Source organism: Anabas testudineus, chromosome 18 (assembly GCF_900324465.2).
Source record: "Anabas testudineus chromosome 18, fAnaTes1.2, whole genome shotgun sequence".
NCBI classification, from domain to species: Eukaryota; Metazoa; Chordata; class Actinopteri; order Anabantiformes; family Anabantidae; genus Anabas; species Anabas testudineus.
In genome coordinates this window covers 22,822,347-22,833,232 of record NC_046627.1, presented here as the reverse complement: position 1 = coordinate 22,833,232, position 10,886 = coordinate 22,822,347, and the positions used below count along the sequence as shown (strand labels likewise).

The following is a 10,886-nucleotide window of genomic DNA, read 5'->3' as shown; positions in this document are numbered from 1 at the left end:
ATGGCATTAAATACTCTAGTTGTAATTTTCCATGTCTGTAGAATTGTTCATATACAAGTATGTAAAAGAGATGCGGGGACTCTACACTAAGAAACTAATGCTATGTAACGTGCTGTAACAGGAACAGAAAAAAAAGCTGCTCTCATGCTGCTTGAGTTCTTACATTTTTTCAGAAAGATATTGGTAACGATTATGGGGGAAATACAAAGTATGTAAATTCTGTATAATTTATTGCAGTATTCTGTGTGTGTGACATTTAATGAAATTCTGATAACCCCTGCATTTTAATATTGCACAAGAGTCCCATATACTACTGCCAGATGGAAAGATAATAGCTAGTCATTGTGAAGACAAACATGACGCTAACCTGCAGTTTGTGACTTAAAATTTCATTTGAAATGGGTTATGTGCAAGATGTCAGCAAACAGAAGCTATTTCTGAAAAGGGGGAAAACAGGGTGGGAACGTATTGATAAGCCTCTGTTTTTTATACAAATTCAGCGGTTCTGCAGTGTTTGACAGCATTTTAAGGTTGTAAATTATATACACCGTGTGCGTAACACCATAATGGCTACTGGAGTAAAGGCTGTGCACAACACTATAGAATGATACAGTGCAGTCTGCTTTTGACACATGCACTAATGATGTAAATGTCACAATTGGCATATAGTGTTTGTGTGTTTGTGTGTGTGGGGGATAAACAGTAACAAGTAAACAGAATCAATGCAGCATGAAGGGTTTAAAACTCGGGATTTGAGCCATTGCAGTGAGAAGAGATGTCAGTGCACAGTGTCAGACGTGGAGGAGAAGGTGGTTGAACAGTGAGAGAGGTAAGAACGCGAATCCTCTTTTCCAGTCATCAGAGTATGTGTATGTGTGTATAATGTACAGTGTAAGTGAAGGGATTCATTGCTAAAGAATAATGAATTTTGAAGCTAAAGAGATGAGACGCTAATTCCTGTTTTAATTTACAGTATTGCAGTTCAGTGTGTGTATGTGCGACCTTTTACTGCTATGTTTGTGAGGACCACGCTGAGTTTTATACCTTTGTGAGGACAGTTTTGCAAAGTGAGTTTAGGTACATATTGTTAGTAGCGCCTATTTATCACCTATCACAAGCTAAAAGGCTTCATGCTAAAAAGGCCTGTTGGGCTATTTACGCTTGTCTGTTGCTTGCACTGCGTCAGAAGATATTTGCACGAGGGCGAGCCTTCCTCAACTTGCCTCGCACGTGTAGCTGGGCTCTTCCTGAATCTGATGAGTTCTGTTGGGTGCAGACAGCTGCAAAGCAAAGTCTCTGTCACAAAGAATGACAGTTGTTGCTGGCCATATCTTTTATACAAGACAGCAGATTGAAGGGGTGGCGTATAGGTGTGTGGGGTCCCTTATCGGGTCATGTTATGCATGTAGTGCATGAGTAGGCTAATAATAAAAACATTTATAATAAACTGAAAAGGTAATAAATGTATGTTGACTACAACCCAGTGAGAAGAGAACATTTTAGTGTATAAACATGACAATGAGTGCTAGAACAGTAACTTGAGTATATTTCCAAATGCACTGCATGAGTGTTTCTCTTTGGCATCCAGGCACATCTGCACTGTCGGAGCTAAATAAAGGTGAACCCTGAAACTGTGAGTCTGAACATAGATTGATTTTCCACCCTGCACGCTGCTAGATCCTTTGCACAATTGCCCCCCCCCCCCCCCCTTGAAATCTCATTATTGAAAAACAAAGAGCTGATGAACCAAACACAGCACATACATTTAAAGGGGAAAAGAAATGAGCGCCCATCGATGAACCTGATGGTTTCAGAAACAGCATAGTTGTTGGGAATCAAGCCACTAAAACTGTAAAATGTAATCTGCTTGTGACATCCCATCCCAACAGAATGAATAAATATAAAAATATAAAATAAAAATAAGATAAAATAATAATAATAATAAATAAAAAAGAAGAATCCCGAATAGAGCCTTTGGCTACTGTGCAGCTGGGTTGCATTTGCAGGCTGGAGCTGGTTTGCATGTCAAAAATTTCACTTCTTCTCTCTCTCACCCTCTCTCTCTCTCTGACGTGCCCCTGACTCTTTCTCTCTCTCAGCTCCAGTCATAAGGAGTCACTTATCCCCGCTTCTCTCATCCCCTCCGTGCTCTGCTCTCCGATGTTTCAAGTTTTCATAAAAAGACCCCGATCTTCGAGCGCCCAGCTCAATGATTTAACAAATTAAGTTTTTTTTGTGTTGTTTTGTGTGGAACTTAAGAGGATTTATTTTCATTTTTTGTCTCTCTGTATCGGTGCAGAACGCGTGTCAGCGCGCACCGGACCAACATGGACCGCAGAGACAGTCCGGTGCGTCCGCCCTGGCGCTCTGCCGTTAGGTGCGGGACAGACTGATAGAAATCCCGACTGGAGACAGACAGAACCCACACTGAACACTGCTTTGGAGCTGTCTGCGCCTCCGCTCACAAGATAAAACACAGGCGGAGGTTTGATTTCTCAACCCGATCAGAGGACATGGACATAATGCAGCCAGGCGCTGAAACGTAAGGAGAAGGATGTAGCTACAAAGAAGAGGGGACATCACGGGTGAGTGAATGTGTGGTCTGTCGTATAAATAACAAACCTCAAAGTGACTCGAGACATGGGAAATGCTTGCGCGCCCTTGCGTCTTTGTCACGGACGGTCAGGGGATTAAGGTCAGGACTGCTCTTGGGTGACATGGGAGGTGAAAGTTGATTATATACTGTGTTATAGCTCCAATGCACGTCGAGGGATGAACACGTTTGGATTGGAATAAACTTTTATTTCTGGTCTTTTAAAGAGTGGTGCGCGTTGAGAACATGTAAGAAGTGGCACTGAGCTGTGCCACACCATCGTTCACACAGATAAGTGAGGCAAAATACAGATGTTGATACAGATTTACAGGTGAATCAAAGAGCTGAGGTGTTGACAACACACCCAAAAAACACCAATCTTAAGTGATTTAACCTTCTCACGAGTTGATAAACACCCTGCTCAGGTGATGGAAGTGTCAAACTGTGAAGGAGAAACGCTCCACAATCAGGGGGAAAAGATTTTACTTTGCGCTTAAAGCTTAACTTTGACTCTGTTCTCGTCCAAATGAGTCGTTTTTGCTTGTTGTTTTTGTGAATAAAAAGCCACAGTTCAAGACTTAGCATTGGGGTGTTAGGGCTCGTTAAGATGCTGCTGTAATCGGACGGGTTTGCTCGAGTCTGTGCCTCTGTGATGCTGGATTTCTTTGGAAGGGTGTGGCGTGTCCGTCTCTGCGTCTCGTCCGAGCTCGGGAGGGTGGGGGCTGGAGGGGGATTCAGCGGTAAATACCTGCACCAAACTGAGAATTCAATCTAGCGCTGTGCGTGTGTGTGTGTGTGTGTGTGTGTGTGTGTATGTGTGTGTGTGTGTGTGTGTGTTATCCCCTGTGTGTCCGTGTGCGTATTTATTCAATGAATGTCCCGCTAATCCACCTGTCTCCAGGGAGGATTAGAGCACTTGGGACAATTTGGGACCAGATTTTTTTTTTTCCTTTTCTCCTCCGCCTTTCAACAACATAATCTGCGAGGGAAAACGTTGATTATTTCAGTTACACCCCAGAGATGGAGCCACAAGTGCTATTTCATGCGCAACATTGTGGTGGAGGCGTTTATCCAAAGCGCCTGGCTGTGACTTGAGTGCAAATATTTTTAGTAGCCAAGGCTGGTTGGCCCCACTGATGGGATGTCAAACTCTGACATGTGTCAGCTTGGAGGCACTGTGGCAGAACAATTAGTGTGTTACAGTCTCACCAGGAAATAAGGTAGATTTAGGTGTCTTTTAAATGAAGAACTCATCTGTATGCAGTTTGTTACAGGGCAAAGCCACGTTCGACGGTGTGATAAGAAATGGGATTGTCATTTCACTCACTCTCTCTTTGTCGCGTTCAGTTGAAGTCAATCAGTCTCTGACTGTCCATCATCCTCACTCTCACTTGAAGCTAAATTTCCAATTCAACATGCTTTACTGGCATGAAAATGGAAATAGAGACCAGAGAAGCATCGAGATAGAAATAGACAGGGTCCGTGTTCCTCACTCCATCTCTGCATTGCTGTTGTTCCTTGATGTTGTTGGTTTAGGATGGCTGCCTCACTCCTGAGGAAGGGTTTGATTCCCACTTACCTTCAAAGAGTTCCCCTGCCCAATTTTGTGTCTATATTTCTTTTTCAAGGCACTCAGTCATGCTCAGTGATTAGTGGTTCTGCTTAGCACGTTTTATTCAGTACCCATCTTCTAGTACAATTATTCTTACAACCATTCTCTGAAAGTCTGTATTACTGACAATCTTTATCTTTCGGTCCTCTCCTTTTTTTTTACATTCATTCATTGTTGAAGGACAGATGCCCACCAAAAGAGTGCAGTTTGATTCATGATGGCTGTTTGTTTTTCAGACTAATGTCTTGAGGGAGCGAGAATGTTATATGCAACTTTAAACACATGCTAACCACAGAGACATTAAAAGAAAGACAGCTGGTATATAAATACGTTCCTGTCTCACACACAGAGACACGATTCCTTTCGCTTCTGGATGCCCTGTTGACAACGCTGCATCTATCCAACCCATTTCTCATTTACAGAATTAATCAGAGTGGATCGGCAGGTTTCACATGTGGCCGCTGACTGTTTTCCCACAATGAAAAAAATAAATAAATAAACAGTCCGAATGGCTGCACAGGAAAAAACTGTAACTGTAGAGGATGAGATCTGAGTGCTGGAATCCAGAGGGAAAATAGATTTTGAGGGAGAGCCCGGTAATTCAGGGAATGAAATGGAACGCGTTTGTGTGGTGGGCTCATGAGAACGTGTGTGTGAGTGCAAGTGCGTGCAACGTCATGCACATGCATACACTTGGTACAGCGTTGTGAGCATCGTTTGTGTGTCTGCATGCAGTAATCCTCGTGTGTATGTGCAATATTGTGTGTAGGCCAGGTGTGTGTGTATTCTTGTATCCTGGGTCTGTTGGAGGCCTACATTTCGTTTTCAGGCTTGAGATTGAAGATGTGAAGCCAGGGTCATGGTTTGTGGCTGTCATATCAATGACTGGTGCCCAACCCCACCTTAATTGTATGGACTTAGTTTTAATGTCTTGAGTTTGTACAAAGTAAGTGTTTTAAAGCAGATATAATATAATTATACACTATAACCTTTGCTTTTGCTTTTAACTCTTCAGCGTAGAAAGATTTTTAACAACAACAACAACAACAACAACAACAAAAAAACACTTTATGGACCGTGAGCTTATCTGTCCCAACTCTCTCCGTGTCTCCATGACTGAAGAAATCTGAAGAAACATGAATCTTGATTGCATGAGAGCTTTCTGATGATGTTCCACATTCAATCAGATCCATTCAGCTTTAGACCCCCCCAATCCTCCCTCCTATTCTATGTTTGTGTTCAGCCAGCGCCTGATTCAGTCATTCAGTGCAAAAGGATTTCATTTTGCTGAATTGCCCCAGTATTTCCTGGCCAGGACTTACAAGATTAAAGTGACAATCAGTCATGTGAAACAACAACAACAACCGCCGCCTCCACTGTCTTTCACTTCTCTGTAGAGTGGCAACCTGTCAGCTGGGGCAAATCACTGATCACAGATCAGAGCTTTAACCCCCCATGGTGGGTTGGCAATAGACAAACCTCATCAATTGTGAATCAGTCCCTCTAGATGCTACTTCTACATTGATTTTCTTGCTGTAAATGGAAAACTGAGATAAATATAGGCCTCTGGGTTCTGATTAAATCTTTGTCATAATGGCAAGGGGATTGGTTTATGTGTGTGTAAATCAAGATTTCCACTCTTTGACTGGCTGAAAAAGGCTGGCTGCAATCCAAAATGAGCAAAAACAAAGTTCTTCTGAGTTGCTTTAATTAAAGTAAAATTCATTCTGCAGCAGAACAGAAAGGTGTCTCTCCAACTGCTTCTTTTTGTATTCTCGTCTGATATTAAAGAGGATCTTGATGTATTCAAAAATGAATTTGTCAAAAAAACGGAGACTGCTGTAAAAGCAGAACTTTAAAGAATTTTGTTATGAAATAAGATCAAACCTCCACATAGTGAAACACTTTTACTAACTGATGAGTTTTAATTATATTCAAGAGTCACTCTGTCCTGTTGCTATTAACTGTGGCCTTTAAATATTGATTAGTGACCACTAGATGCAATAGAAAATGGAAATTGTGGCATAAAATTGACAGTTGATAGATTTTATATTTAGCATGGCAAATCAACTTTTTTACATTTTTGAGAAGTTTTAAGCAGCCTGGCAGTACTTTTTAATGCTCTCGAGACGTAATCTATTTGTTTGCTGGTAGGTATTAGGTGCCCTGCTGAACAATGTGCGTGGGCATGACTTGTAAGTCAACAACTTGGCATTTGAAGGCATTTCCACTTTTGTGTTTATTCTCAAGGCTATTTTGTGTATTAAATTCTTTATTATGAATTTTGAAGCCTTACGAGAGGCATCCTCACTTCCTACCACACGTGGTTGTGTGAGGCTCGGTGACACATCACACTATATACTTTGGTAATAATTGCAGATGTTCTAAATTTTAGTATCTTGTAGTTTTATAACCAAGATATTACAATCCTCTGAAGTCTTTTGTGGATAGAAGAGACAATAAAAAAAAAAATCTGATATTGAAAGAGTGGAGAAAAATGAAGCAAGCGTGCATCAAAGCCTGGTTTAAGTTACTGAATTTCTTCAACTTCAAAGCTTTATTTTAGTAAAGTCACCTCTTTCCAATGGGTATTATCAGACTTGTTCACACTTTTGCGTCATCACCTTACACTTTAATGATTCTGAATAGTTTCACCTGAATATTCAAAAGGCCTACATTGAAAAGCTCTCTGAAAGCTGCCGAGACCTTCAAATACATGACTGCAGAGCCAGGTAGTACATTCAGCTGTTTTTATCATAGAGACCTTGAAGATTTTATCTGTCTGAAACATTTAATCTGTGTGAAAGAACAGTAAACATGCAGGAGTGTGATTAGAGAAACAAGGAAGTAAAAAGAACAGGACAATGAGAGAAAAAAGAGAAAGGGACGAATGGAAAAGAACAGGATAAAACGAAGCACAGAAGAATGATTAAGTGGTTGTTGATTGTCTGAATGTTGGGTTTTACTTGAATGGTTCCCATGTAAAGTGAGGCCAGGTTCTTTACTCTTGCTGTAAACTAAAACCATGCGGGCAGCTTTTGTTTGAATCTACCCATTTTTCATGTGAGCAAAAGTGTATTACATTCAATATTCAAACTAAAAATGGCACTGAATGTCTACACTCAGTTTTGGATTTGGTTTTGTTTGTTTGGACTGCATTTATAGTTAAGAGGTGTAACCAACATGAAAACCAGAGAGCTGTCTACAGGTGAAAAACAAACAATTACAAAACGAAGAGAAGATAGAAAATCAATCAGAGCCATTAAACGACAATGGCCATAGCCAGTACAACCATTTGGAATATAGAAGAAAGAAACCACTGGTGGACTAAGTAACAGATGTTGAACTGATAGAATATAAACAGCAACAGCAATTTAAGACAGAAACACTGTGAGAGCTTTACCAAAATGATGGAAATGTTAAAGTTTGGAGGAAGATGTGAAGAACAGTGGGGGTAATGTCATGGCCTGGGCTGCATGGCTTTTTCTGGGACAGTCTCATTAATCTACATTAATGATGTAACACATGATGGCAGCAGCAAAATTAAGTCTACGTGTTCCAATTCTTTTGCTCACATGAAAAATGGGTGGGTTCAGACAAAATATGCTATTTTCTGAGTTGTTCATCAGATCCAGATGTAAACACCTGGAAATAAAGGCTGAAATGTTAAACTTTTGCCTCATACATATCTCTTGATGTCAAACCAAAAATAAAGGAACTGGCCTCACTGTTCCAATACTTTTGGAGTAAGTCCAACCTAAGCGTTTAGCTGGACAATGCAAACTGGGACAATCAGATGAGGTAATAAACCAGAATCTCAGTCAAAAAAACAAAGAACAAACATACTTGAAACAAGCAAACTGATGCTGTGCAATTGTTTTGTATTGTCAGTCAGTGTTAAACTTGTTATCATGCTGAAATTAAAAGACTTCATCTCTTACATACTTCGAGTGGATTTTCTAAACTATCAGTAATGACAGAGCAAACAAGATCAGCTCATTTCAATTTCAGTTTAAGCCTGAGCTCTGCGTTTTCATTCTTTTTTACATTAATAAATGTAATTCAGCAATAAAGGAAGCTGCAAAAATGTACAACTTGTGTAAGTAATATTTACTTACTCCACCAATCGGGAACAGCAACAATTTTTGGAGCAATATATTTTATATGCTGATCTCACTGTCGTTAAAAGAAGAGGGGGTGCTAGAGTACACTGTGTCAACACGACCCTGTCCCAACTTTCTTGAGATGTGTTACTGCCACTCAATTTCAGAATTACCTCATTTTTTAAATTGTTGTTTCAACTCTTAAGAAAAATGTTTTAGACCAAGATACACGTACATCAGAACACTTAAAAGCCCAGAAGCGTACAATATCATTGCCAAGATGTTATCTAATCTGAGGCGATACTCTCCCATCACATTGTGTTGTTTCTGCTCCTGCTGCGTGGTTAGAAATCATATGTAAGTGAGAGATAAAGTGTGAATTACTTCCCATATGGGTCCTTGCAGATTTCTCTAGCTGTGTAATGTGGCTACCACTATCTGCCCTCATTCATATGAACTTCTCCGAGGGCTGTTATTTCACAAATTCCTTCATGTTTGATCTCCTCACAGTCCCTCTCTGCAGGACAGTCACTGGAAACAGACACTGCAGAGTGGGTGGAGTGTATGTGTAATGAAGAAGGACAGGTGTAAGAGCATCTTAGACATGAAGGGGAGGTGAGAAGTGGTGGTGAGACAGGCACATGGTTCATGTTCTTGTTAAAGGTGAAAGTCGATGACATCAATAAATAGGATGACATAATGGCCACTCATGACCAAGAGTATATGTGTGAAAAGAGCTTCAGCTGTAAATAACTAGAACATTAGTGCTTGAGTACTGTATGTGGGGGTTGAAGAGTGTCACTGTTGATCATTCAAGATGTGTTTTTGCCTCTCTATAAAGTTACACTATGAGTTATTTGGTGTCTGTTGTCATAGATTATTACCAACACCACACTAAGTATGTACACAACTGTTTTTGAGACATTACTTTGTCACTCAGTTAAAGGAATTTAATATATGTAAGCTACAGCTAAGCTTTTTACCTTTGGCTACCTCTATTAAGAAGCACTATCCTATCATTGTGAAACATCTTGTTAAAGTTTTAGTTGCACAACAGCTGGTTCTTCATCTTCTCTCTCTTCTCTTCGACTCCAGTCCATAGGAAGCTACATAACTGTTGCCTCGAGCAGCACCCGTAACTTGAAGTATGTAAGATACAGCGAAAGAAATTGCATTATTCATACTCCAAAATTCTTGGAAATACCTCTGAGCATAGCAACATTAATGCTACGGGCAACTCATAATGCAATCCAAGACTTAACCATGTTTGTCACTTTGCATTTCCCCTGACTAAGCAACTACAACATAAGACAATCAATCCCAGACGACACCTGAGGTCCTGGAAATAAAGTTCTGTATTGTTGTTAGACATTATTCAATAGTGTGATGTTATTAATATCAAATGTAGTTTTCAAATGTATGAACTTTTCAAGTATGATGTTATATATGGGCCAAAACAGTAGCTGAGGGAAGTTAATGGAAATGAAGCACTTACTGTTGTCTGGACACTTTTTGTGTATGAATGTATAAGAACAGAATCCACGCAAGCTGGCTAATTTTGATACGATGTCACTGTCATGTTATCACCCAGCTGTATGATGCCCAGGCGCTTGTCGTTTGTCTGTACAGTACAGTGATCATGACAGCTGCAAACAACTGCAGTGCATTTATACGATTCATATTCCCCTCATTAATCTATGCCCTCGAGGTTAGCAGACTCCCCTTTGATTGCAGCTGTAAAGTCACAGTGTTTGTTTTACATGCTCCTGCAGAACGTCACAGCTGTATTTACCCAGACACACACACACACACACACACACACACACACACAAAGGAAAGTTACATGACTGTCATTTTAGAAGGCAGCCATGACAGAAGATTTTATGCACCCGTGCTCATGCACACATAAATGCTACTCTTGCTGTCAGCGTCTTGGTTTGGCTGGCTAACATAAACACAGACACACACACACACACACACACACACACACACACACACATGTTCTAACACACATTTGCGCCTTGCTACATGCCACTGTATGTCCCAAGGGTTTCCTAGGAGTTAACATAGGAAAAGGGTTTGCTTTGCACCTGTCAGTGTGTGTGTTTGCATATCTGCGTGTGTGTGTGTGTGTGTGTGTGTGTGGTTTGCTGTGGAAGCTGCGCTGAGAATTCCAACTATTCCCTGATGTCATTTATCAAGTGTTGGAGCAGCTTAAAATATATATGAATGTGCACGCTCGCAGACTCTAAGCCCATTGCATAAATTCAATTAAACAGCATAATAAAAAAAACTTTGTGATGCTGGAAAAAAAAGAAATCTTTGCGTCTGTGCATTGTAGATGTGTCTTGTTGTGTCTTGTTATAGCATGTCGTGATGTGATTAGCATGAAAGAGACAGTGTTATTGTGTTTGCTAACCTAAGGGCACAGGGAAACAATCATGTAAGACAATTACTCTGTAAATAAACTCCCCGCCATTCAGTTTTCCCATAATTCCAGAGTCTCTCTGTCCTGGTTTCTTCTCTGTTTCTTCACTTTCATTCCCTCCCTCTTCACAGCTTCTTCTCTGACCTCTCA

At 40.5% G+C, this 10,886-nt stretch overlaps 1 protein-coding gene across 3 annotated transcripts in view; it reads left to right on the top strand.

The window, feature by feature from the left end:
- The first annotated feature begins 2,153 nt into the window (after positions 1-2,153).
- The window catches only part of htr2cl1 (5-hydroxytryptamine (serotonin) receptor 2C, G protein-coupled-like 1), a 109,100-nt gene continuing 100,367 nt past the window's right edge, over positions 2,154-10,886 (top strand). For all 3 annotated transcript variants that reach the window (XM_026352419.1, XM_026352417.1, XM_026352418.1), the window contains exon 1: positions 2,154-2,585. The gene's annotated coding sequence lies outside the window, so the exon portion shown is untranslated. The remainder of the gene's footprint in view (positions 2,586-10,886) is intronic.